The sequence below is a fragment of the Vidua macroura genome, chromosome 1 (assembly GCF_024509145.1).
Source record: "Vidua macroura isolate BioBank_ID:100142 chromosome 1, ASM2450914v1, whole genome shotgun sequence".
Lineage (NCBI taxonomy): Eukaryota > Metazoa > Chordata > Aves > Passeriformes > Viduidae > Vidua > Vidua macroura.
In genome coordinates this window covers 69,574,826-69,601,185 of record NC_071571.1, presented here as the reverse complement: position 1 = coordinate 69,601,185, position 26,360 = coordinate 69,574,826, and the positions used below count along the sequence as shown (strand labels likewise).

General features: G+C 37.5%; 1 long non-coding RNA gene across 1 annotated transcript; it reads right to left on the bottom strand.

Moving 5' to 3' along the window:
• Nucleotides 1-589: 589 nt before the first annotated feature.
• Nucleotides 590-16,526, bottom strand: LOC128820327 (uncharacterized). The gene is made up of 4 exons (XR_008440880.1): nt 16,414-16,526; nt 14,970-15,066; nt 5,035-5,184; nt 590-676 (listed from the first exon to the last, which is right to left on the bottom strand). It is a non-coding gene; the product is annotated as an uncharacterized LOC128820327 (long non-coding RNA).
• Between the last annotated feature and the right edge of the window lie 9,834 nt (nt 16,527-26,360).

The window sequence follows — 26,360 nt, the reverse complement described above, 5'->3', positions numbered from 1 at the left end:
AAATATTTGCAGGATCTTTGATGCACAGTAAGAAATTCTACTTGACTTAATTTCATTATTAGGTATAAAGTCCATTTTGTACTCAGAAAAGATGTGGAGGAAACTAACTGTGAATAGGTAGAAATGAGAGGTGGGAAGAAAATGAGGTGTTTGTAAGAGAACATGAACCTTCTCATACAAATATTTAATGGCTTAAAAACACTGTTTTGAATAAGACTTTAACTTAAAAAATCCCCTTGTGAGATGCGGGTGAACTGAAAAACTTCTCCAATAGATCAAAACTAGCACTGCATTATTCAGACATAAATTTCCTTGTGACTTCTCATTTTACACAAATTATCTGGATGTTTCCAGATTTTCAGTAAAGCCCAGTTTTAGAAAAGTCGTTAAGATGCAATGAAATTGCTGCAAGCTATAGGACAGGCTGCAAGTAGTGGGCAGGTGAATTTAAAATGTTATCAGTTAGAATTCTGCCTCCATTTCCTGCTAAATATTGCCAGTCCACAGGGATGAAAATCAGACAGGACTGGTGGAACTGTCAGGCTTTCTAATACCACTTTACTGCCAGGAACTGTAAGAGGAAGAAGGGAGAACACACGCAAAACAAGTGTATTTGTGCTGTGGATACTCTGGCCCACTAGCAGCAGCTGCTGAAACTGGTCCTTGTTTTCTCTGTCTGGAACAAAGAGCAAAGATCAAAGTTTAATTGAAGTCAGCTCCTTTTTCATTTGTTCTTCCACCTGCTCCCTCTGCTGGTAAAGTAAAGGCGACCTAAAGAAAGGAAAATGAGACTTTAAAAGGAAGACAAAATGGTGGGCTTACCCTTTACATTTTGACAGTTAACTGAGAATTGAATTTTAGTAACCCATCTTTTAAAGTACTTCATGTCATCTTGTTTTCGTTGTTTTTACAGGGAGGGGTTGTCTCTTGTAGTTATACTGGAATTCTTTCAAACCTTTTCATAAAACAAAACATCCTGTTGTCCTTTTTAGGTTTAAAAGTTCCCAGAACAAAAATAGCGTAAACCAGTTTCTGACTTCAGTGATGGTTTTCATGTGTTGAATTTTGTCCTCTTTTCCATCATGTTCTTAAAGCACATCATGGAAAATTACCACCACTTGTTTTTATATATCATAGCTGAATCTCCCAGTTTTTTTTTTAAGGATGAAATTATGTCTGTTTAAAATCTTAAAACCAAATCAAGGTATTTGGTGCATAGGAACAGTAACTGTCCTCTTTTCTAAAGGTGAATTTTCACAGTACATCTGTCACAAAATGTATCAGTCCCACTTGCCCCTTTCTCTCCAACACACTCTTTATTGCATGTCTCATTCCCTCTTTTTCTCTGGCTCTGGCATTCCTCCAGATGGAGACTGAGCCAATTCATCTCCCTAAACAAGCAAGAATTTTTGTTTGGGTTTTGCTAGCTTCATTTTATCCCATTTTAATGAGGTAGATGAGCTGAGCACAAGGTCAGAAGACAGCCAGATTCAGCTGCAGAGATAGGGCAGTGTCATGCAATGAACCATTAGATCTGCTCTAGTACTGTGCAACTTCCATGCCAAATTCTGGTGGAAAGAGACAGTAAACATTGCTGGTGGATAAAACTTGTTCAAAACTCTCTTCATGTGAGCAACTGGTCTTTTAATAGGCTTGGATGAAATGTAAAACCCGGGAAATATTTTGATTGAAGCTAGTTGCCAGTAGCATTAGCTAATGAGAAACGTGACAAAAGGCAAAAAGTTCTCTTGTCCTCCCTCACTAGCTCCTTCTCCTAGAGTTCTTCAGGCTACATGTTAAAGGTTCACTACTGTTGTTACAGTACTCTCCCTAATCACCAGCTAACACCACAGTGCTCCTTTTTATGCATTCCCTCTGAAAGATCACAGTTCTCAAGCTCTTTCTCCCTGATGTTCCTCCAGTTTCATTTTGTCTCAATTGTACTCTTTCTGGTGCTGTTTCTGAAGTCTGCGATGCTTCTTTTCACAAGTAGGTTCTATTTTCAGCTTCCCTTGTTCTCAGTGACCAATGGTGCATGCTCACTTTATTTAACACTTTTTTACCTCAGTGACATCTTCAGATATTTTGTCAAAGTCATCTTTGTCATGAAGTAATAAGAGGGGGTCAGATGCTCCTTGTTCAGCTATCTTGATTACAAGAGTCTGAATAACAGCCTTTCTTTTTTGCTGGATTGTGGAGATGACGAATGTCCTTTGTACTCTTAACAGGAAAGCCTAGTGCTGCAGAAAAGCATTTTGTAGGTGAGAGATTAATAACATATGATTCAGCTAGGGATTTACATGGATTTTAGGACACAGAAAAGGCAGGCCTTGAGCTCTGCAGTAACTGTCTGCTTTCTATCAATTACTATGCACTTTCCGAGCGTCGTGTTAATCTCCATCACAACAACTAGGTGAGCGTGGAGGATACTGGAGAGTTTTATGTATAGCAAAGAACGGAGTATCAGGAGACTGCTTTTAAAATTCACTTTCTGCAGACATTGTATCACCTAAATGTTCTTAGACAGCAAACATAAAATGACATGGGAACAATCAAAGTTAATTCTCTCTTACATTTTAAAAAAATGACTCATGGAAAATATTTTCTATATGGAATAGAAAGCTGTCTGGAAAAATGATTTTGTACTGTGAGGACCCTTGTACAGGATGTGCCTTATTACGGCTAAAACGGTCGTCCTACATGTTGCCACCTGTGTTAGATATATCTGTTAGATACATTTTGTGGTAATTGACATCAATCATTTTAAACAGGCTTCTAAATTTAATTGGTTTGCTATCTGTTTTGTTTATAAATAAATGTCCATATCCTTAAATGGAACCAGAACAGTTACTGAATTTTAGGCACTAGTAAGGCAAAGTGTTACTCTATCACCTAATTTAGGTTGTTTTCAACAGATTTGGAGTTTTTTTATGGATTCACAATTGGCAATATATCTTCATTGCTTCAGCATCAGCAGATGTTGATTGTATTGAGTTTATTTACTCTAAATCTTCTGCCTTTAGATTTCCTGTGTGAACATCTTACAGTGTATATGCTACTTCCATCTCCATTAATTCAGTAAGATGGGATTTCTTTTTTGTTTTTACCTGAGCAGTTTCCCCATATTCTGTGACAACTATGTGTTTATAATTTCTGCCTTCTTGTTGATCCAGCTGCACTGTTTGCTGTACACACCATACAGCAACTCCTACTTGGTAGATGTTTTCTAATGTTGAATTCATGGTGATCAGAAAGATGAACGGATGAACCTACCAAAATTATGACCATTTGAGAAGTGATTAAACAGGAAACTCCCCTGCATTGTGATTGAAAGGAAATGAGTGGGTGTCAGCCTAGTGAGTTGTTCCATATGAATCAAGCTATAATGGGTCTGTTTTTCAGGTGCCTTAAAGGACAACTCAGATTCATCCTTTAAGTCTCTTGCCTATTGACAATTTAGAGGAAAGCAAGCTCACACTTTTGCATTCCCAGTCATGCAGTAGATGATGACTTAAGTGTGAAGCAAATGGATGAAAAAAGAGAAAAGGATTTTTCTTGGTCCTTAATATTTCTGCTGTCCTACTGCAGAGTCTGCAATGGCCCTTTCCTTCCTCTGTCTGATGCAATAGCCTCTTGTCCTAAATTTCTTTTGTAGCTCATCTCTTTCAAACCTACAGTCTATAGTTGACCTATTTCTCCTTTTTCAGTCTTGGGTGAAGAATATTTTCTTCCAGTAATTTTTCTGAGGTCTTAAATAATATAGCAATTTTTTCTTGCATCTGAGATTTACGTTTATAGTAATTTTTTGCCCTCTTACAATACAGGATCAGATTGATTAATTTGGTTGCTTTGTGAATTATCTGTACAGCCAATCTTTAAGGATTTCCCTAACAAATTGCCTCTGTCATTTAAAACAAAACATGCCTTTTTAAATATCACAGCAATCTGAAGAAGCCCCATGGAGGACATTTGTATAGGATAGATCCCCTTATCTTATTTGTGAATGACTGTCATCAGCATGGGCGAATACAAGACATGACCATAAAAACTTGGGCGTGAAGAGAAAATCCATCAACAATCCAAGGACTGCTGGAAAGGAATACATAATTGATAAGTGGTTAGCTGTTCAGGTCAGTCTATCCTGACCAGAGTATCATATGCAATGACTTATAGACTATTCCTTTTATATGTCATCACTGGCTTTAATGGCTCCCTTTCTTTGCCTTTCAAGCACCTTCTTTAAGCATAGTAATTATTTTTATGAGATATATGGATAAGAGATAGTAAACCAAATAAAACATGAAATAAAGCACATGTTGACTATGTTATCAATATCAAATTGATCTACATATTTAGACTGACATAGAGAAAAGACTTGTCACTAAAATTCAGATTGTAAAGCTGGACATAATTTCTTTTAATATCTCCTCATTAGCAATGCATACAGGAACCTAACTGCAGCTTACATAGTCCAGTCAAATAAAAAGAACACATATTTGGTTTTATTTAGCATTCTACATGTTTAAATGCTACAGATTCAAAATTAGGTGCTTCTCTCTACTGTTTATAAGCCTCATTTATGCGGCTATTAATTTTTGAAAAAGAGTATTTCTTCCTCTATATATAAAAAGCATACACTTTGTGAAATCACTCTCCCTCTGAAGGACAAATGGAGAGAACCTAAATAGCAGGATCAATGCCAGAGGTTCCAACATCAGCAGTTAGTGTGAGACCTGGACAGTGCATTATAAGCACTGCACTTATATGGAATTGTGCACTTAACAATGGAATTGTGATTGGGATGAGACACATGTTGGCAGGAGAGTATTCCCATTTAAAACAACAACCCTACAGTATAAAAAGAAGGGGAAAAGAATGGTTTGCTATGGCTCACTTTGGCTTCACACTTGGAGAAATATCCAAAGCATGTTAGTCAAATTCTGTTGTCATATGGTAGGAGTAGGTGTGCTCTTATGAAAATGGCCTACATCCAGGTAAGCCCCAGTAGACAGTGATTTATAGTCTGAATTTTACCTGAATGTGAGCTGGATATTTTAGTAAAAGCAGTCAACTCATGTCTTTGAAGGCAGGATTTCCCAGGCTATATAGAAAAGAACTGGTTCTACTGGTTCCTGTGGCTGGTGCTCTCAGCTCCACCACACCCATTCCAGGCTTTCTGCACCTCTGAAACATACAAACAGAGATTTTATCTGCTGAAATATTTTCAAAAACACTGGATTTTGGTCCTTCGAGTCCCTGGCTTTTATTACTGGGAAAGTAAGAGTATTTGTACAGCTATTGCTATCTGCAGAAATGTTCACAATCTCAAAACGACCTAATCTTTTTTTAGTACAGTGATCGCTTTCTCTGAAAATATGGATATATTTTTAAAGCATAATATTCATCCCAAATTTTAAAATTCAGCCTGAAATCACTGAGCAAGAGCAGTGCATTAAAGGATTTGGTCACAGCCTGCCAAATTTTGTTACACAAAGTACAAATTCACTTAAAACACATTTTCATACTGGCTGCTGTCTTGATGAATCTTATTGATTCATTGTATGAACTTTTATTGCTCATTAACTGCAGATGCAACCCAAGTAAGATTTTATATGATAGGCTATAAATGGATTTAAGAATATTTACTATAAAAGGCAAATCATCATCAAGTGGTTACTGATAGAAACTGCACATTTCAGAAGCTGTGGGGGTATGCTCAATTATAATAGAGAACATCAAGAGAGTGACATGAATTGTTTGGTAACCAGCTTCAAGCGAACAAAACATGTTTCAGCACAGACATCTTAAGGGATATAGGCCCTTAAAAAGGGATATAGGCGCCTTACAGAAGGTGGGACCACAGTAGGGAAGGTAATGACTGAAAAAGTTGCCTGCTGGAAGCAATACTAAACTGAAAAAATCTCTGTAGTATGCAGTGGCCAATGGAGTTAGCACTGGTGTAATCATTGGTACACTGTCTAGCAAAATGCTTTCTATCCAAAATATGCTCTTGAGAAAAATGTTAAACAGTCACTTTGGAAGAGAGGCAGATGATTAAAGAAAGAGAAGCATGACTTACTGTGAGAAAAGGAGAAAAGCTCACTAATGCAGAGGTATACCGGTGATTTGATTGCTGCCTGTGAAAAACATACACTAGAAGGCAGCTCTTAAACATGATAAATGAAATGTAAGATGATCTGATGTTGAAAGTCAAAGCTAGAAATAGAATGAAAATGTCTTGGGATAAGAAAAATCAGTACCCGAACATCTAAGAAAGAATTGTAAGTGATGTGTCACTGGAAATTTTCAAAGGAAGTATGCTCTTGGATTTGAAGTAAGAATTAATTATGAAACCTGTAGCCTTTTGTGGCACAGGGAATCAGTAGTGCAATATTGTGTTCTTACAGTATTCTCTCCTGTGCTTAAAATCTGTGAAGTTATGTTGTTTGTAGATGGATCTATTCACAATGTACTAAACATTTTGAACAGTGTGATAAATGCATCCCCAAATATTCATTGAAATAAAAAGTAAGAGGTCTCTAACCGCTTTTCTGCACTCACCATTAATTCCCTTTGAACTTGAGCCTATTGAAAAGTGCTTTGAAAACAACATGCTTATGAAATTATGACAATACATCTTAAATTAGTCATCAATCACTGTGAATATTACTGATATAAAAATAATTCATAGACAGAAAGATTCTTAAATATTTCTCTTCTAATGAAATACTACCCCATAAAAGCGTGTTACATAATGTACCAGTGACATTAACCTATGTTTACCCAAAACAAAAAGGATTAAGTAATCGCTTAGAAAGCAAGGTTATGGTCACAGTATGAGAACCCAAATAACTTAAATTCAGCCAATTAAGCTTGTCATAAAGACCACAGAGATGGTGGAAAAGACTACATAGGAAAAGAAATCTATGGCTAGGTCTGATTAATATTTTTGACACTGTATTCTGTTGAAAAATGAGGCTTTGCTGAAATGAAGTTCTTCATGAAATCTTTTATATTTGTTATGAACTTGGCATAAAGGTGAGCAGCTCTTGCAAAGGTGAAGATTTGGCAGCCTTGGAAACCTTGATCACAGTGCATTATATCTATATAAGAAGCCAAACAATTTATAGAAGGTGACTCTTCTCAACTGAATACAAATTCAGGCCTTATCAACAGAATAAATGTATTCATATCAATATACTCTCTATCTCCCTTCATTTTTACATTCTACAAAAATGGGAAAAGAGAAATCACATTAATTACTGAGTCTTTTCATTTGAATGCAACATTGTATAAAGTGTTAGAAAATATTTAAAAGAAAAAATAATTAAAGCCTTGAAGGGAAATGCAAAAGGGGATAATCCTGGCTTTATCAAATAAAGATGGTCTCAGACTGTAATATTTTTGGGTAAGATAATTGACCTTTTACACAGGGACAATGTGATAGCCTGAGTTTTCATACACATTAGAGCAGCACTTATTATAGTGCCAAGACAAATTATTACTGAAGTGGAAATTACGAGGATCATCGCAAGAGCTAATTAGGTAGTTAAGGTGCTGACTAGCAGAGGCTTCAAATGTATGAAAAGAGAAGTTCTCAAGACAAAGATGGCAATCTGTTGACACTTCCTCCCAGGACAGTCTTGAGACTTGTCCTACACTCCTTAATAATTTTTGGGTTAAGAACAAGAGGCAGAAATGGTAGGGATTGAGCAGCATAAGGTCACGCACGCATGGGCTTTTAACCCAGCCAGACCTTTGCAGTGGGTCTGCCTAAACATCTTTCTTATAATGAGCTCTCCAAAGTCGAAAAATAAGAGACTTTCATTCTCCAAAGACCAGGTTTAACTTGTATGTACACTAGAACAGTTTGTGTTTTACACAAAGAGAGTCCAGTGGCTAGGTGAGCTGGCAGAGAAGAATGAATTTATAAACAACCTGCCTCCTGCCCACAGAAACTTCATCATCTGGATCCTTCTTTCTAATTGTGATTTCAGTCCACTGAGTGGCTTTCTGGGTTGCCAGAGCTCTTGTGTAGTCTTCTCTTGGAGCATAAAAAGAAGGTATAGAGCTCTAGCCTTGGCTCTGCTCCCTGTTCCTTAGAAAGCAATCTCTTCACCCCTCTGCTGCTCTGGAGGACTTGTTTTGCCTTTTCTTCTGCCCACCACACCCTGCCTTCAGGGAAGTGTTGCTCCTTGAGGTATTTGCTTGAAGCTAAGTACAGTCTCTTCCTCTCTATAAGGGCCACGTGACTCAGTTCTTTCTTTCTTAAAGGAATATAACAGAGCAGCACACACTGCTTAAAAATAGCATGCATCATAGGGAATAAAGTGGAAGAAAAATATCTTGGTGTATTGGTTATTGGAGGGTTGCTGCTGGCAACCATTTTGAAGCAACTTTGAAATGCAGTATTAGGACACATTGACTCAAGTATTTCCAGTAGAGCTAGAAATGCAGGAGTTGCATTATATGAAGCACCAGGAAGACTTTTTTTACAATATTGCATGTAAGTTTTCATATGTTCAACAACAGATTAAAATTGAATAGTTGCAGAGGAAGGAAGACCAAAAGACTTTTAAAAGATGTACATAAGAAAGGAGAAAAACTGAATAATAACACTGTATAAAATCAGAGGACTTCAGGTCAAAACTGAGGGAAAAAGTCCTAACATATTTCTAGGGCATAATATGAAGTGATCTTGCAAACAACAATAGCAAGGGTAAGAAGCTGATGATGTCTTAAATACTGAACTTCTATAAACATCAGTCTGTAAAGACTATATGATGGGAAGAGTAAATTTATAGGGGTGGGAACTTAGGATCTCTTGAATACCCAATATATTTGTATCTCCAAAAATCACTGATTTGAGATGCTGTCTCATTATTTGTCTACTCTATCCCTAGACAGTAAAAAAAATCCACCTTTTGGCTTCCCCTGGTGTCCTGTAGAGGTCAGAAAGTTGTGTGTTGTTCTTATGTGCTCAGCATTAAGCCAGGCAGATTTAAAGTGAAAGAAGAACATTTAATTTAGGAGAGATCGGCAGAGACCATTAACTTGAGTTTCTTGTTATTCTCTTTTTTGAAGACACTCTAGAAGTTTTCTTTAGGAACTACTCTGCTATTGCAGGATCATAGCACAGTGATGAAAATGTTGATTTTTTTTCCTGCAGTATACTGTAGCTGTGAATTACTCCAAGTCTTACATTTGTCAGAAGGTTTTGAGAAGTGTCTGTGGTATGTTGTATTTAAAGAGTGCGACTGCTATGGAGTTTTATAAAGTGTACATATACTCTAGGGCTACTACATTGTAGGTGGCTGTATGAACCTGAAATACTTGTTCATGGGTGATATTCTGATTTGGGAACAAGGACGCTTACGTGGAGAGAAAAACTAGAGGAACTGATATATTGGCAAGAAATAGCATACTGTTAAGTCTTCCTCATTGGAGTTTGAATCAGTGCAATTTCCAAACTGTGGGGTATATAAGGATTCAAATGAACTCAGTAGTCCTTTTGTTTGTATGTTTAAAATTATACAGAAATTCATATCTGTGGTTCTGTCTGGAGTGACAATTGCTTTCAACTTGTCTCTCAGCTAAAACAGAGGCATAGCAATAAACCAGAGAATATAAGTCAGAGAGAAGAAGAGTGCTGGAGCCAGAAGCACTTACATTCGGTGTCATATTGTAAGACAAAAAAAAAAAAAAAGAAACAAACATGTTTTTACTACAGTATTTTGAAAATAATTGGGACCATCTGCTATTCTCAGGACATTAATTATTAAAACTTATGAAAAACTGAAAGCATAATGGCTAATAGATCCTAAATGGTTATAAATTTAATTCATGCTTTTTCCTCTTACTCTGATGCAAACAGCTGATCAGCATGCAGCAAAAACTGTTTCATCAGAATTATAGTGAATTTAAGGGTAAAATTGCAGTTCTTGAAAACAGGCTGAAAGACTTGAAAAATTACTTCAGTATAATTTTGTAATATCAGGCCCACTTGTTCACAAAGTTGCATCTGTTTATCTAGATATATGTTTTAAAACTTAATTAAATTCTTACAAAAATCCCATGTGGGTATTCTTGATTAGGTTTTAATTAAAACACAAATTAATCAGAATTAAGGCAGTTCCTTGCAGGGTTTGAGGTTTTCAGTCATGTGCACAATGGAATTTGCACCGTCACTAAATTAAACTATTGATTGTGTTTCAGTTAGTAGAACATTTATGTAGGGAAAAGCTCTCATTTTATTGATCAGCCTGAACTACCAATTGTAGATCCAAGTCCAAGACTCAGGAAAAATGTGGATATGCTGAAATAGTGGTCCAGGTCTAGGTATTTTGTAAAAAATCATGGAGTCATTCCTTCTGCTAAGCTCTCCCATGTATTTTTGCAAACTCCCTTAGTGAAAAATGTGATTCCAGATCAAATCTATGGGTAATTGTAGTTCAAACAAACACTATAATATTGTGTAATGAAAGTATATATGTGAAGTGCATGTACAGCCTTTTAAATTAATGGGATGCTGTACATTGCATGGAGACCAGGCTAACAAATCTGACTTCAGGATTTTCACAAATTATAGTGCTAATAAATCTGTATTAACTGGGGTTCATCTAGACAAAAAACAATATACAGGCAAAACCACATAATCTTTGTAAATGGTAATCTTTGTACTGTGATACACATTCACTCCTGAGAGGAGAAAAAACTACTCGGGGTTTATGAACTACTGATATTCATCCATGTATAATGCTAGAATCAGACTGTTAGCATATTAAAGGGATTTATGTATACTATTATTCAGTATCTTTTGAATCTGTACTACTCATGACAAACAAAACTCTAAATGTGGCCAGTCACATAAAATGTACTGTATTGTTGTTTGTAGCAGATGAAAAGATAAAACAGGTGCAAATAGACATCATTTATAGGTAAAGAATTACAAGTGTAGCTTTAAATCAAGCAGTTAATCAAAATAACTATAAGCTACCAGAGAAAATGGGAAGAAATTATCAGATATTACAGTATTATGAAGCATGAACTTAAAATTAGATTGAATAGAATATTCCCCTGTCCTAAGATATATTCTCACAACTGCATATGACTGAGCAGTAGCTGATGACAGCCAGATGGCACCATCCAGAAAGCCCTTCCCGAAGTAACAGCCAAGGTTAAAAATGGTACTGCACTAGAAGCCAAAAGTTAAAAAATGTTACTCATGAACAGTCATAATTTGAAACTTAGACATTCAGTATATACTGCAGTTACAACTATGTATATAGAAGTAAGGCTTCCTCTTGGGTTACCTGTGGTCAGCTGAAGTTTTACTTCCTCTTTGTAATACATTTAGTATTGTAGCCAGATATTTATCATACCTGAGCAACCAACTTACTGGTATTTGCTGTGGCGGATTTCTATTTGCCAGTAGAGTGATGTAACTATCCTTTTAAACCAGACTCCTCCAAGAAATGCTTAAAGGCAGTGGTGCTTAAAGTGCTTAAGCTCTTCTGCACAATACACTACATGTCTACTGGTATTGCTAAACAGTAATCAATACTATAAATATTACAATGATTATATTCATAATATTATAATATAAATAAATAAATACCCTTCTAAATCTGTCCTTAAGAGTAGTCTATTCTGTAGGTATACTCCTTTGATTACCAGGATCAGGGCTTGGTTTCCTATAAACAAAACCTCAACTTGAAATATGTTGTTCTCTCTGTTAACAGCAGGCCTTCTCCATCATTCCTTTCTTGCAAAAGATTCTGAAACAATTTTCTGCCGTATAATACTCCACCTTTGGCAGTGCTTCAGGGAACTGGGTGGAGCTTTCTGTTGCAAATACAAATATACTGAGGTGTGGGGATGAAATCTACCATTGACTATCTAGAACCATTGTTCTCCTACTCTGAAAAATATCTACTGCTCATATCATCAGATACAAGTAGTGACTTTCTATCCGGGGCTCATTTGCTGTTGCTTACAGAAAAAGAAAAGCAAAACAGAACAACTGCAACAAAACAAAAAACTTCCTGAGGAAAACATGATGCTAATTTTGATTATGGATTTTCATTCATCTTGAATGGGTGAATTGCTGGCTCCATCGTCTCCAACCACAAATGGTACAAGAGCCTTACATCACTATGCTGTTGTTTCAGTATCTTGAGCTGTAGCTAAAATCAATTCCTGGTGTTTTCGAATTGCTTGTGATTTGCATTACATGTCAGCATCATTAGGTAAACTGATGAAATCATCTCACTCCAAAGAGCATAACCACTGAAAATGTGGAACTGGATTAGAAAAGGATTAGACACATTCACAGAGTGAGGCACATGTTATCTGAATGCAGATTTGGCACAGAAAGCTCCTAAATGGTTTATAGTCAGAAGGCAGAGGATTGTCATGAGGGGAAGATCACTCTTTACTATATGCTTTACTCATATTCTTATAATCTTTTTCTTAGATTTCCACTATTAGGTAACAGTGACTGCTCCCAAGCACTCTCCCCTTTTCCATTACAGAGCCTTGTTAGAAATTTATTTGAGCATTGTTTTTGCATAATGTGACCTGAGGTTTCCTTGGAGACCTGAAAGCTTTTCAGGGCTATCAATCTTCAGAAGCGGTGTGTCCTTTGTATTTTCTTTTTACTTTCAATGCTATTTCTTTTTGCTACATTTTTCTATTCTTCAGCATTGCTTGCTGCATCAAAAGAAGAATGACCAGCAGGGTAAGAGAAGTGACTCTCCCCCTCTACTCTGCTTTCATGAGACCCTACCTGGAGTTCTGCATCCAGCTCTATGGTCCCCAGCACACAAACGACATGAATGTGCTGGAGCAATTCCAGAGGAGGGGCAGGAAGACAGTCAGAGGGCCAGAACACCTCTCCTATGAAGACAGGCTGAAAGAGTTGGGGTTGTTCAGCCTGGAGAATACAAGGCTCCAGGGAGACTTTTCCTTGTGCCTGTATCACATCATTAGCATCCAGCAAAGTGGCTACAGTTTGAGGGAACAGCTTATGCATGGCATTACAGCATGTTCCAGCTGCCCCCACAACTTTGCTACAGTCAAAGAGGTCACTAATCTCACCTTACAGTTGCTGGCAAAGCAACCCAGTACATGCCATTTGCAGTACAAAAATATGCCTTAAACTTGTTCTACATAAAGTCTCTGTTCCATAGCAAGTCTGAGTATTCCTACTTGGGGTGTGAACTACTACTTAAATACTTTTTTCTTCCTTTTATTTTTGTCAGTTACAGCAGTGGGATATGAAATTAATCTTATTTTCAACATCCATAACAACCTTGTCTCCAGGCATGTTTCAGTTTTCTTTCTGTACCCTTCTCCATAAAAAGTCTACTGGATTGTTGTCTCTCTTCCTGCTGGTTCATTTTGCTGCCTTTGCTCCTTTGGCTTGAGCTGGCAGCTGTTGTTGATTACTCCCTTGCAATTTTATAGATGAACTGGACTTGTGTCCCATATACTTCTCCTTTAATAATGGATCATTTAATGCTTTAGAAGGAAAATGTGACTAAACCTCTTAACACTGAAATTCAATGCTTTTGGGGTGGTAAAGGTGTGCACTTTCTATAATGGTTGGCAAACACCTGTTTCTGGAACTGCCACCATACCAATCAGCTCTCTAAGCAGCCAGGCTTCATACTTCTCCCATGGAAGAGAGAAGAAATGAGTACATTGCTTTTCGCTGCCATTCACCATGTCTGCAGGCTCTGTTTTGGCACCTCCTGGAAATCCTTCCCTACTGCAGCCTGAGCGTTTCCTCCCCACGTGCCAGGCAAGCAGCTATTGGTGAACAGGAGACAGAACAGGAAGGGAAGGAGCCAATGACACGCACAGGTTGGGCAACCACAGGATGCTCTGCAGCAATGACCTGACCCCAGCCAGTGGCACTGCTCGAGAGGGAGCACCCAGTACAAACACTGGGGATCTGACAGGCAGAGGAAGGAGGAAACCAAACATTCCTCCTGCCCCAAGAGGGGCCGGGGTGCCCTCCCAGCCAGGGCCGACATGGATATCTGTATCTAGCTACATGCTCTCCCTTCCTCTCTTCCATGGGCAAGCCTGTCTGCTAAGCCCCCTTTCCTTCCTGCCTCATGATGGTTTTATTTCTGGTGTGCAAGCCTGTCCCAGCCAGGGTAAGCCTATAATTGCAACGAGCCTAGTCCAATAAAACAGTTACCTTACTGGAATTTTTAAGAAGTGTGGGGTAGAAGAGTATTGCTGAATATTACTAGAATGCAGTGTAAATTGTTGAACAAAAGCTATAATTGGTCCTTAAGCCATGTAAGTATCAGTGTAAATTCTTAACACTTTTGGAATCCACTTGTAGTACCTCTTAACTACTGCTCTAAACAGGACAGATTAAAGATAATTAGGATAAGGCAGGATAATTAGCTACAATGTGATCATCAGCAAAAATTCTGTAAGAATTTACAGCTGTGCAATCCCAGTTGATTTCAATAAGATGGAATAGGATTTTATATCAATGTAAAATTGATATCTAAGTCTTCAGTGCTCCATATATCCCAAATATGCTTTTAAATGCCAATTCTTTCTGGTGTTTTATATAAGCATTAATAGACAATATGCATAACCCTATTTTAAGAGCCTAGCAGAGCATGTGAGATGTAAAAAATTGATATTTTAGCCAAGGGTCAAGTCTGAGTTCCCAAATTTTACCTGAGTATTTTTTTGCTTAGCCATGGTGATGTCCAGCATCATTTTCCACAGAGTTGGTGACAAAACTCCCCTAAGAATATATGTACTTAGTATCTATAATATATATGTCATGACATTGTTGAAAATTCACTTCACAAATACCTGGAAAATAAAGATTGGAACTGCTACTGAGTTATAAGTCCCTTCATGCTGGAATGTTCCTGCTACTTAACTTTTGGAATCTGGAAATATAAATGTGAGGTCAAGTCAATTGCTCTTACTGATACATTTAGAAGGATGATGCATCTCTTCTGAATTTATTCATTTGTTGTCACAGCCCAGTAGGAATATTCATTTTTCCTCTTATAGAAATTAGACCTGTTGGGTAAATCCATCAAAATCAGAATTTGTTTTTGGTCAAGTAATACTTCATAAAGACTTATTGTAAGGAAAATGTATCTTAGTATTCAGAAAAAAAAAAAAAAGACAGGAGAGGAAAGCTTGAGTCTAGATCCATCTAGGAGCCAGCTGACAGTCTTCTCACAGTGGTCAAGAGCATTGCCTTCCCTTGAAACAGAAGTAATCATTAGGTGCAAGGGTCACACATTTTGTTGAAATGATAGTGGAGATCTTAATTACCAAATTAGAGGACAAAAAAAAAAAAACATAGAGAAAATTAGGATCTTCTTACCCTTTCCTGCCTCAGATCAAGTTGTTTTCATTGATGGCCAATACAGAAATAAACGAAACTCCCTGTTCTGACTTTTGACAAATAGTTTGGTTTTGCAGTCTGCGTGATACATTGCTTTTCAGGTGATTTAACTACAAAAATCTGCCTTATGAATCCTAAGATACAAAACTGTCATGGAGGAATTCTCCCTGTCATTGTATTCATTGTCAGGATCATGGAAGGCAGGAAAAGTTCTGGACAATTATTTATGGTGAAACATAATCTCAGAGGATGCTTTTCATTTATAAAAGTGTCACTGTAAACAGCTGTAAAACCAGAGTAAGTTGATTTTGTGAAAAGTATCAGGCAAGATTTTTTTTCAAAATTCACTTTGCACAAATGTGTCATCCTGACAGTCGAAGTTTCTATTGTGAGCGTATTGTGAGGCTACTCTAGTCAATACTTCTGAATAAAGGAAAGCATCTTCCTGTGTTCTCAGATTCTTTATTACATACATTTTCAGACAGCAGGGACACAAAATAGTATTATTCTTTTCCAGTCCCTTAGCTCTTGTGGTAAATCAACTAAGCTGTTATAATTTCACCGACATGTGTACTTGAAGAGAATATCCTGAATTCAGAGCCAGTTTTCATTCTGTGGTTCATACAGACATCACAGGAGGGATGCCTGAAAAAAGGATGGAAGCTATTTTTTTCCTTGTGTAGCTCTACTATATAATGCCACTACTGTGGATCTAAAGACAAACTGGTGTTTATCACTGAAGAAAAGGGAACCAAGGGGACTTCAAGTGACTCTTGTAATATGGGATGAAAGATGGGTTCCCAACATATCCTGGAACAGAAGTGTAAAATTAATAATGAGACAGGTTGGTTCAAGTTACAGACACAGTTCAACGCACAGCCCAGGACTTTCTCTTCAGAAACACCAGTTACGGAGGTTCCTCTTTGAGGATGGTGCAGACCAAGTCCTATGCTTTCTCCCCCAGCACTGCTTCTTGCTTTCCAGCCTATTCTCAGTAAGAAAGGACATGTTACCTGATGAAATGGTCTTGCATCACACTTCCAGTTTATTCACCAGTGTGGTCATCCCAAGTATGTCTTATAAACAAAAGAAGGTTACAGCTTGATCTCACTTGTCCTAAGTGGAAACTTCCATGATGGGAGACACACCAGCTAAGTGCAGAAGCCAAGCTAATGTTGCTCTCAAGAACCACAATTCATAGCTGGCCCTGGTATGCCATTATGACAAAGCTGCATAATATTATCTCTCTTACAGCAAGCCCTGCTGTCATAATGCCAGTCATCTGCTTGTTTTTAAGATCTCACTCATGTGAAGAGTAGACTACACCTGCATTTTGGAGTGTCAGTTGTTACATCTGTCTGGGATTGCCTGGTTTTAATATGCGACACAGAGACGTCCATAACCAGAAATAAGTTCCTAAGTAGTATTATTTTCCAATCTAAGTAATTAGTGCTGAATTATTTGGATTGCCAGGCCTATGCTTCACCAATAAATTTATTTCAGGTCTACCTTGAAGATAAGGTAGACTGTACTGTGCATAGTACTGAACTGCTATTACAGACTTCAAAAATCAAGGATTCTCTAAGGGAAAACTACTTATTGTCAAACTTTCCAGCAGCAATGCTTTGGGGACAGATTTTTTTACTCTTTGAACTTCCTTTCAGACAGAGTGTGAACATCTTTCTAGGCAATGTTTCTGCCTACCAATTTTCTAGCAGCAAACTCATCAGCAGTAGAATCCTCAGAGCCCTGGCCAGGGTGCATTGCCTTGGATTCTGGCAAGTTTATTAAAAGTGATTTTCCTCCAGCTTCATTGGCCCAGTATGAAAAAAAAAATTGCAGAATTTAAATCTGGTATACAAATGACATAAAACACCTTCAGTTTTGAAAAGCGCCGGTGGCTAAACTCAGTCTGATTTTTTTAAGAACAGACTTTTTAGCCATTTTGCCTGGATTTAAATATAAAGAGTTTGACCATTCCTGGAAGAAAATGCCTGCAGTTACTTTTCATATTAATACTGCAGCATGTGTCAGATGTAGACACTGCTGTTGTATCTCAGCACCTGGAGCTACTGTGTCCTTTTTCAGCAAGAACAGCTCCAGCACACGTGCTGTTTCTGCACACAGCAAATAGCACGTGGCATGTGAGACAGACTCACTGTCTCTTGGTTCTGGGACTTTTGGCCAAGTTCTAAAATCCATGGCATTCTGCATGGCTTTTCACTGCTGTCAATGAAACACAGTTTGGCCTGGGTCAGTGTCTGCTCGTTATTAGATCTGGTTCTCTGCTGTTTTGTTCATGCTGATTTATTGAATTGAATAAAATTGTCATGCTGTAGTACTGTGGATTTGATAATCAGAGTCCACAAACTACAGAATACCTCCTGCTCTGTTTTTCATCTTTATACTTTTTATACACCATTGGCTTCTTAGCAGTTTCTCTACACTTTCGCTGAAGTGAGAGGAGAATCAAATCCTTAGACTGAATACAAACTTCTGCTGGTTCATATATAATTCTCTACTCTCTGATATTGAAGTAAGTGACAACTCTTCAGACACTCCTTGCTGTCAGGTTGATTCTGCCTTCAGACTGCTCGATACCTCATTCCCCAAAGGGCCTCACATGGTTGATGGTATCTTGCACAAACAGCTTGGTCTTCCCACTGCCCTCCAGGGAATGCTGAGAGATCAATAGGAGTAAGAGTCTTACCACATTTTCAGAATGACAAAAATGCTTCAGACTTTTGTTTTTTTTTTTTACGTCTGAGTTATAAATCTCAAATCCAGGTACATATGTTGGCTGCATCCTAGCCTTATTTTAGAATGTATGTTAACTATTGATCTAGACACTTCCCAACCATTGATTTCCCAATGGAAGTGGGAAAAGAATATGACTGTAATAGGCTAGAATGGAGAATTTCAACCCAGCCAAGTCTCCATTGTGGAAAATTAGAGCATCAGGACTCCAGCACATGCTCTGTCATACTTCTGATGCTTAGTCTACGTACAGACAAGTGTCTTTATTTCCCTAACACAGAAAGGCAGTGCTTCTGCTGAAAAAACTGTAAGGCTCAGTTTGCACTTCATTGGATGCAAGAATATGGTATCCCCCTTGTCTCTCCTAGAACAGGAAGGAAAACGAGTAAGCAGAATTATCTTTTCCGGGAAACTTCATGGTAGTTTCTCAAAGTTTCTGTATATCTTCATTATTCCTCAGACACTCACTTGAGAGTGAGCCCATGGAAATCCATAGGATTTTGTATAGTAAATCTGGCAGTACTGAGCCTGCTGTGACCAGATTGGCATTGCAGGAAGTTGCTACATCTCTGGCTTCCTGACTATAAACATTAGAATTACAGTGGGACAGCAGCACTGTCTTGGCTTCACTACCCATCAAGGTGTAGCTTGCATATTAATTTATGAAATGCAAGGATATATTTTGTCTGTATTAGTGATTTAGTAGATCTGGTCAAAACCCTGCATTTTATTTCTTTTGGGAGATTATGACATTTCCTGATTTTCTCTGGTGTGACTCATAGTGGAAACAGAACAGTTTTTGCAAAATTAAATTTTGAACCAAAAAAATCCAGCACTTAAGAGGGTGTAAATATTTGGCTTAAAGTTAAAGCTGGAAACATTTGCAATCAGTTGTATAACATTGTTTTATATTACAATAAAATGCCAATATGCAACAGGATTTAGAGAATTCAGGAATAATCAAAACAGAACATAGGAGAGGTGACAATATGAAATTACAATTTTCCAATTTCAGATAGACAAGTGGGCAAGAAAAATATGTCAACAACATTGCTACAGAGGTAGGAAGCATTACAATTTCCTCAGTGAGCCACTGGAAACTGATACTTAGGTAAATTGGTACTGCATGTTTACAGCTGGTACTCTGAACTGTTTATGATATTCTGGTGCAGTCACCAACCAACACACCAGAAGGCTCAGAGAAGAAGGATGAATAAAACTACAGTCTAGACAAGCTTCCAGAATCTGTTAGCTGATGGTATAAATGTGAGGGTTGAATTAAAAACCAGAAAGTCAATGAACAGCCAGGTTATCAATGTCACACACAGTATCACTTTGCCTCTCTCACGTACATATGCATGAAGCTGTGAGGCCAAAAACCACATTAAACACATTATTTTTAGTCAAAGATATGGACTGTCATGGTGCAATGCTAAAGTCTATAGAAGTACAGTGTGGTTGTGAGCATGAACTGTTCTGTTCTCTTCTGTTCTGAGAAAGAGGAAGATAGAGCCCAGAAGATGATTTGGTGTTGCCATCTCTCTAATCCTTTGCAATTGCTAAGATTGCTTGGCAAAGAAGTCATGCAAAGTGAAGCTGAGAGTGCATTTCAGGCTATTACTTTGGGATGATGAATAAATCTCACTATAGCTTGTATGGGAAATATTTGAGAAAGTGATACTAAATACTTCAGAGGAAGTTATTGGAAGTCATAAACAAAGATAAGCTGGAAAGGCAACAAAATATAATGTTACAAGAAAAGCATAAACAGGCCAAGTCTGCTGGCAAGGCAAGAGCATGATCAAAGTAGTGAAGAGATCACAAAGACAACACAACCAAAGACTTGGAAGAGAGAAGCTCAGCAACTTGAAAATACCTCAGACTATCTAGAAAAGCATTCTGCTTGGTGGTTGAATTAAACAGGAAAAGAAACTGAGCCAATACTTCTTATGCTAGGATGGCTCACAGCAACCTGACAAGTCATAAAGAAGTGCTGCAGGTAGAGGGATTGCTTTGAAAACACATATTCCCTGTAGCTGATGACACATGCATTCTAGGCATGTAGTAGAGAGAAGACAGCTTGCAAGGCAAGATGGTATTGCTCTCAGCACCACAAAGTATCTCAGCACTGAATCTTCCTTCATCCATAGAAAAAACAGAGCCAAGACTGAGGCAAATAAAATGTAAAAGCTGCTGGAACACATGACATTACCACAAAGGCACCAGAAGCATCTGGAATAAGCACCTGAAATTCAAGGCATTTAGAAAGCATTCAGAGGAAAGAATGTTTTGTCAATCCAAAGAATTACATAAATATAATGTATCTACAGTATTAGAAAAATAATTTTAAAAGTACTTGTGAACAGATTATGGCCGCTTTTAAAAGAAAGAGGAGATGAAAAACAGTGCAGTATGGCCTGGCTAAAACTATATTGATTGAATATTGTGTTTTAACAGAGACCTGGAAAAAAGGTAAGAATAGGGGTTAAAGCCTTATTTTTAAAAATCCTATTATTTTTTGCATAAAATTTATAATAACATTAGGTATAGCTTAAAAGGGAGCACTATGAAAAGTGATTAAATCAGACTAATTGGGGCCCTAGATAAGGTAAAAACAGTGCTAAAAAGTGTGTATAATGACTTTTGCAGTCTCATAAGATCTGATGGGCAAATGAGTAAGAGATTCATTCCAAAGGCTGATAGAACAGAAAGGTTCATAGAGATGCTGTTCCTCTTCATCACTATCTAGCCATGATGAAGTCCATTGTGCAACACTGGATGACCAGTTTTCCTCAAAAAATCTGCTGGAAAAGACTTTATTCCATTTTGTGGAATACACAATATTCCATTGTGTGGACTGCATACTTCAATGCTTCTTCTGCTCTGCATCTTCAGGTAGGTCTGTGATGTGACCAAAATGGAGATGTCACTGTGGACCTGATTCCTATGAGTCTCCAGCTGCATGGCTGCTCATAAAAGTAGTCCCTGTTCTTTCCCCTGACATTCATGTGTGCTTTTATCACAGATTATGCAAATTATGTGATGCAAAAAAACTTACACTGTTGCCTTGTGGCAAGGACAATCCATTTGCTTCAGTCTCAAAAAAAAATGAGAGAAGAGGTTTTCTTAGAAAATTTATATACTTGCCTTGAATTTGCAGTAAATATCTTGAAGATAAAATGGTTGTATCTAGAGAAAAGAAAATGCATAAAGTGCTGAGATGGAGCAGGGGTAACCTAATAAACCAATGGCTTCTGCACACATCCAAAGACCTTGGTGAGTGTTGATTACCAAGTATGAGGTTCATAGAACATGTGCTTCAGCCACAAAAACTGCACAGAGATTGACAGAACTCCATAGGGGATAAAACCAGGGTGTTTGGAGTGAGCTGCACTACGTAGAGCTAAAGTCAGGATTTTGGAGAAAATGGGCATCTGTCATCTCATAAGCCAGCCATTTGTCAACTGATCATGAAGAACTCCTTAACCCTAACCCAAAAACCCCGTTATGCAAGAAGGCGCAAATAGCTTTTTTTTTCAGAATCAGATTGCTGCATTCCATGTCCTTGCACAGAATCCATGGATTTTCCAGAGATCTGGGAAGCCAGTTCTAGCTCTGTGTAGTCAGGAAGCCAGCAGAAGTGCTATGCACCTGCTTCTCAGAAAATGAGAGGAAGTCTGAGAAATACAGGAATACTGGAGACATTAAACCCCTGAGATCTAGACTTGGGAAAATTTACTGAACCAGTGCCTTTTACTGATACTGACGATATTTTATCTGTGTAATTGTTTGGATTGGAGACACATTCCTTCCTCATGAATATTTTTAAAATGCAATGCACTCCAGATGCTAGTTCATAGCACCCTGTCATGTGGGTGGTCCAGTTACAGAATCTTCTAACAGGTTGTTTGGTAAAACTTTCTGTACACCAGCTGGGTCCATTATTCTTCTATGCAGTTGTCTGAGTGATCGGATCAGGAAGCTAATTTGTAAACTGTGGACAGATAGAGGGAGATCTTCCCTTTGCAGGACTGTATTCCCAGTGGCTGTGGACTAATGTCACATCCTGGTATTCTTTGACAGCTCTGTATGAAAACTCCAATAGGACTTCTAATATAGGCCTAAATTGCCCTAAATTCTAAGGAAAACACTAAAATTCCTTGCACTAAAACCAAATTTTGTATAAGACCCAGTACTTCACCTTGAAATGACACACATTCCACTTGAAATGCCATTTGTCAAATGTGGGAGCTTTACAATCTTTCCATTATGTAAAGGACCATTGACATAAGAGGCCTATGAAGGCAGCTGTTAAGTTGCACTGACAGTCAGGCATTTCAAATGGTAAATAGTACAACAATGGCAGTGGTAAGAACTGAAGCTGTTTTCAAAATTGTCCTTTTAGCACAAGAGAAAATAATTTTAAGTAATTGTTAAAAAGCAAGCATGATTAAAAACAACCATTTGTGGAAATAAGATGTACAAAGATGTTTAGAGCACCAGCAGCACTTCCAGAGTAGTGATGTGAAAGAAAATACTCTGGGGATAAAAAAAATGAATAAATGGTTTTATTAAGCAGTCTGATGTAATTCATATTAATCTGATCTAAAAATTAACAATAGGAATAATTCTAGAAAGCTTGAATGGCTGAGACACTGCATTTTAAGAACATTTAACTTGGTTTTGGCTTTATGTATTTATATTTGCTCTCACCAAATTAGTTTGTTTAAAAACATGAATGAGATGGGAAGGACCTAGAAAACAATCATGATATCAGACACCACATCTTTGAATCGCTGTGATCAGAACATCAGAGCAACATTTTTATTTTAAGCGCAAGGGTTGTCTCCTAGAGCTTGGATATTCTCTGAGTGCTGATTGGAAGAGGATGTTCACCAGCATAACTGCTGAACCATTCTTAGCATGAGATCTGTTTTCTTCAATTTTAGGAGCTAAGAAGATAGAAATTTAGTCTGACTTACTCATTTAAGCTTGCTTCAACATCTTCAAAGTTCAACCTGACTCACCCTAATATAAGGGTTTGAGATAGGTTGGTACCTATTCCCTTCTACCAACCACAGAATGAAAACCACAGGACATGAAAAGTCAGCATTACTGAACTGAAAGCATCATCTCTGGTCACTCAAGAGTGCCCTGGAAATTCCTCTTGCAGATTTTGATAAATTGTCCTAAGTATCATTGAAAATAAAATCAGAAATTTTGAATGTTTGAATGTCTTTGCCTTTTTGAAATTATTAGTTTTCCCAAGGAATATTTACATCTTTAGCATCAATTTCAAAGAGGGTGAAGTCAATTTCTATTACAAATACTTTCAAGACAAATGAGTTGTCTCATTCTGAGGTGCTCCTTTCTCCATTTATCTCACTACTTTGCCATGTTAACATATGAAAGCCTCTGCTATCCCTAACTAATTATAAATTCCATGTTTTTCCTATCAATCCACATGAAAAATGTTGTGTGAGAAGTCACAGAACAAAGTCAGTTCCAAATATCAGACACCAAAGTGCTCTCAGTTCATGAATTTGTAGAGTAAAAACTACTGGATTGTTACAACTTGCAGTATACCTGCAGTTGTCCTGCAAATTTTATAAGGCAGAGTAGGTAACATTTACAGAATTATCTACTTTTGTCTATTTTTGTAATTTTTCCACTTCACTTTTGGACTCAATTCTGCAGAAGTCCCTGCCTTAGTTTCTAGACAGGACTGCTGCATGACATGCCACAGTGCTGGACACCATGAGAAAACCTTAAAAAGCTATTTGTATATTCATATGATATTCACCACTCTCATAAAGGATGGTATTCTGTATATGTTGAAGACTGGAAAAAATTAGAATCTAGATGTAAATTCAAGTTTTAAGTATCTTATACCTAAAGAATATTTGCTGTTTGCTGTGGATGTGACAGCCTGGTCAGAGGGTGAGAAAACTAGGTAAGTTTTCCCAGAATCAGCTTGAGAGACTTTAGGGAGTTGAAGATAAACGGTGATAGCTTATTGTCATGAACAACCTGCAGGTGGTGTTTTCCTATTCTCTGTTTTCTTGTTTTTCTCAAAGATTGTTTATAAGAAAGGCATCTTGTTAATTAGCCAATTGGGTGAAATGTATTGATTAATTGACCAACCAGGTCTACCTGTATCAGAACAATGTATAAAAAGAGGATCTGAAGTAAAGATGCTTGCTCTATGCAAACCAACCTTCTGGTGAGTATCTGTTGTTTCTTACTCAGCAATGACAGTTAGAGGCTTGCTTTATTCAATACCTGTTGCTAAAGAAAATTGAGTGTTTCCCTTAGAGTCTGGGTATTTCTTCTGAGAAAGTTATCAAGTGTTTCCACATTGGGCTTATAAGTTCCCTGGTTCAGAGTCCTTTGTTCAGCAAGAGGCTGAAGGCAAGTGTTTGATTCCCTGACCAAATTTCTTGTCTGAAAGAAAAGTATACATTTTTAGGTCTAGCAGGCAGCAGGACAAACTTGCTTAAATACCAAAAGAGAGCACGGAGACTCATAATAGAACAGGGAAAATATATGACTGCATGAATTAAGAGTATTTGTGCCTTATTATTGTGTAGTTTCTTACTACAAGTCACAGCTGAATAGCTTCTATGAGCCCTTCAATTGTTTTCTTTCCAGTAGATGTGTTTAAGACTTTGTGGACCATACGTGAACACAAGCAGGAATGGGTTGTTAGGTGCTTCTTTAAGTCTTGGGTTCTCAAAAAATTTCCTTCATTTAAGTTCAGGATGTCAGGCAATGTATTTTACTCCTGTTGCTAACTCTTCCCCTCCCAGCTATTCTGTACAATCCTATTAATGTTTTTCTTCAATAAAAGGAAGGTGCAGTTTGATACCATGGTGACAATTGTCTCCTACTATTTCCTTTAGAATCCTTTAGTACAGTTACATGGCACACTTATTAACCTAAGTCAAGCACTGGAGGTAATGCTGGGAGTGAAAGAATAAATCAGGAGCTATGAGCAGGGAAAAGGTTGTGTTTGGCACTCCAATCATATTGTCAAGGGAAACTCGATAGTAATTTCTGGAGATAAGAAATAAAGGCCTGTAGGCTGCATAAAAATGTGAGCTTGGAAGGAAACATCCATAATTACTATAGTATTAATGCAATAACAGCAGGCCTCTATCATAATTTGACTGCCCACTTGTCTCCTGCCTCCTCTGAACTCTACTTTTGTGATAGCAGCAGGGATTTAGAATAGCTGTTTACAATTCTCCTAAATAAAGTGGAAATGCTTATCCATAATTTTTTGCTCCCAGTCTTACATTCTTTCACCTCTACCAAAATCACAGGAGTGTTTGAGTATTTGATTTTTCCAATGACACCAACTTCCAATGTTTGCAGATGCATTGGAATATACAGGCTTTTCATAAGATATCTGCAGAAAGAAATAAGAGAAATAGAGATTATAACAGTAATCTCGACAGATCCCTTAAGACTGCATGAGAATTTTTGACATGGCCTTACATTTCCCCAGTATTTTTGTAATCCTCACACCAATAATAAAATCAATCAGAGACAATTTATAGAAAGGGACATTGCATAACAGAAAATTATTTCTGGCTGAATTGCCTTCCTTTTCTATGTAGTAAAAATTTAACACTTTTATCATGTAATGATAATTTTAAAATACAGGTTAAGGATGGAAAACAACAGAAATAAAGAATTTCAGAACTCTTCCTTTGAAAAAAATGACCTTTTATATTATGACTATCTTACTTTGGATCTGGGCATAACTGATTTATAACTCTGCTGTCCTTAACAGTGTTCATTATTCTACTCTTAGCTGATGAGTAAAGGTCATGCTACACTTACTCTCAGTCATTACTATAAATGTCATACCAACATGTTGCAAGCTACGGTGCTGAAGTTGGGGCTGTGACAGCTGCCATTAATCCTCAAATCTTTAACTAGGTATTTTTTGTTGTAATGTTTTTTGTTGTAATGTTCATGATCAATTGCATCATGGGACATTTTTCCCTGCTCTCCAAATGTGTTTTGCTGGCACTCACCAACAATGACAAGAAATTTAACATTTCTTTCTGCTCGGTGGATGACAGTGAATACTCTGTGATTTCACTGCTTGTTCCTATTATTCTGTTTGATGAATATTATTGCAGATGTCTTTGACTCTGAGGCTGGAATGCAAACAGTCTTCCAGAGATGTTTT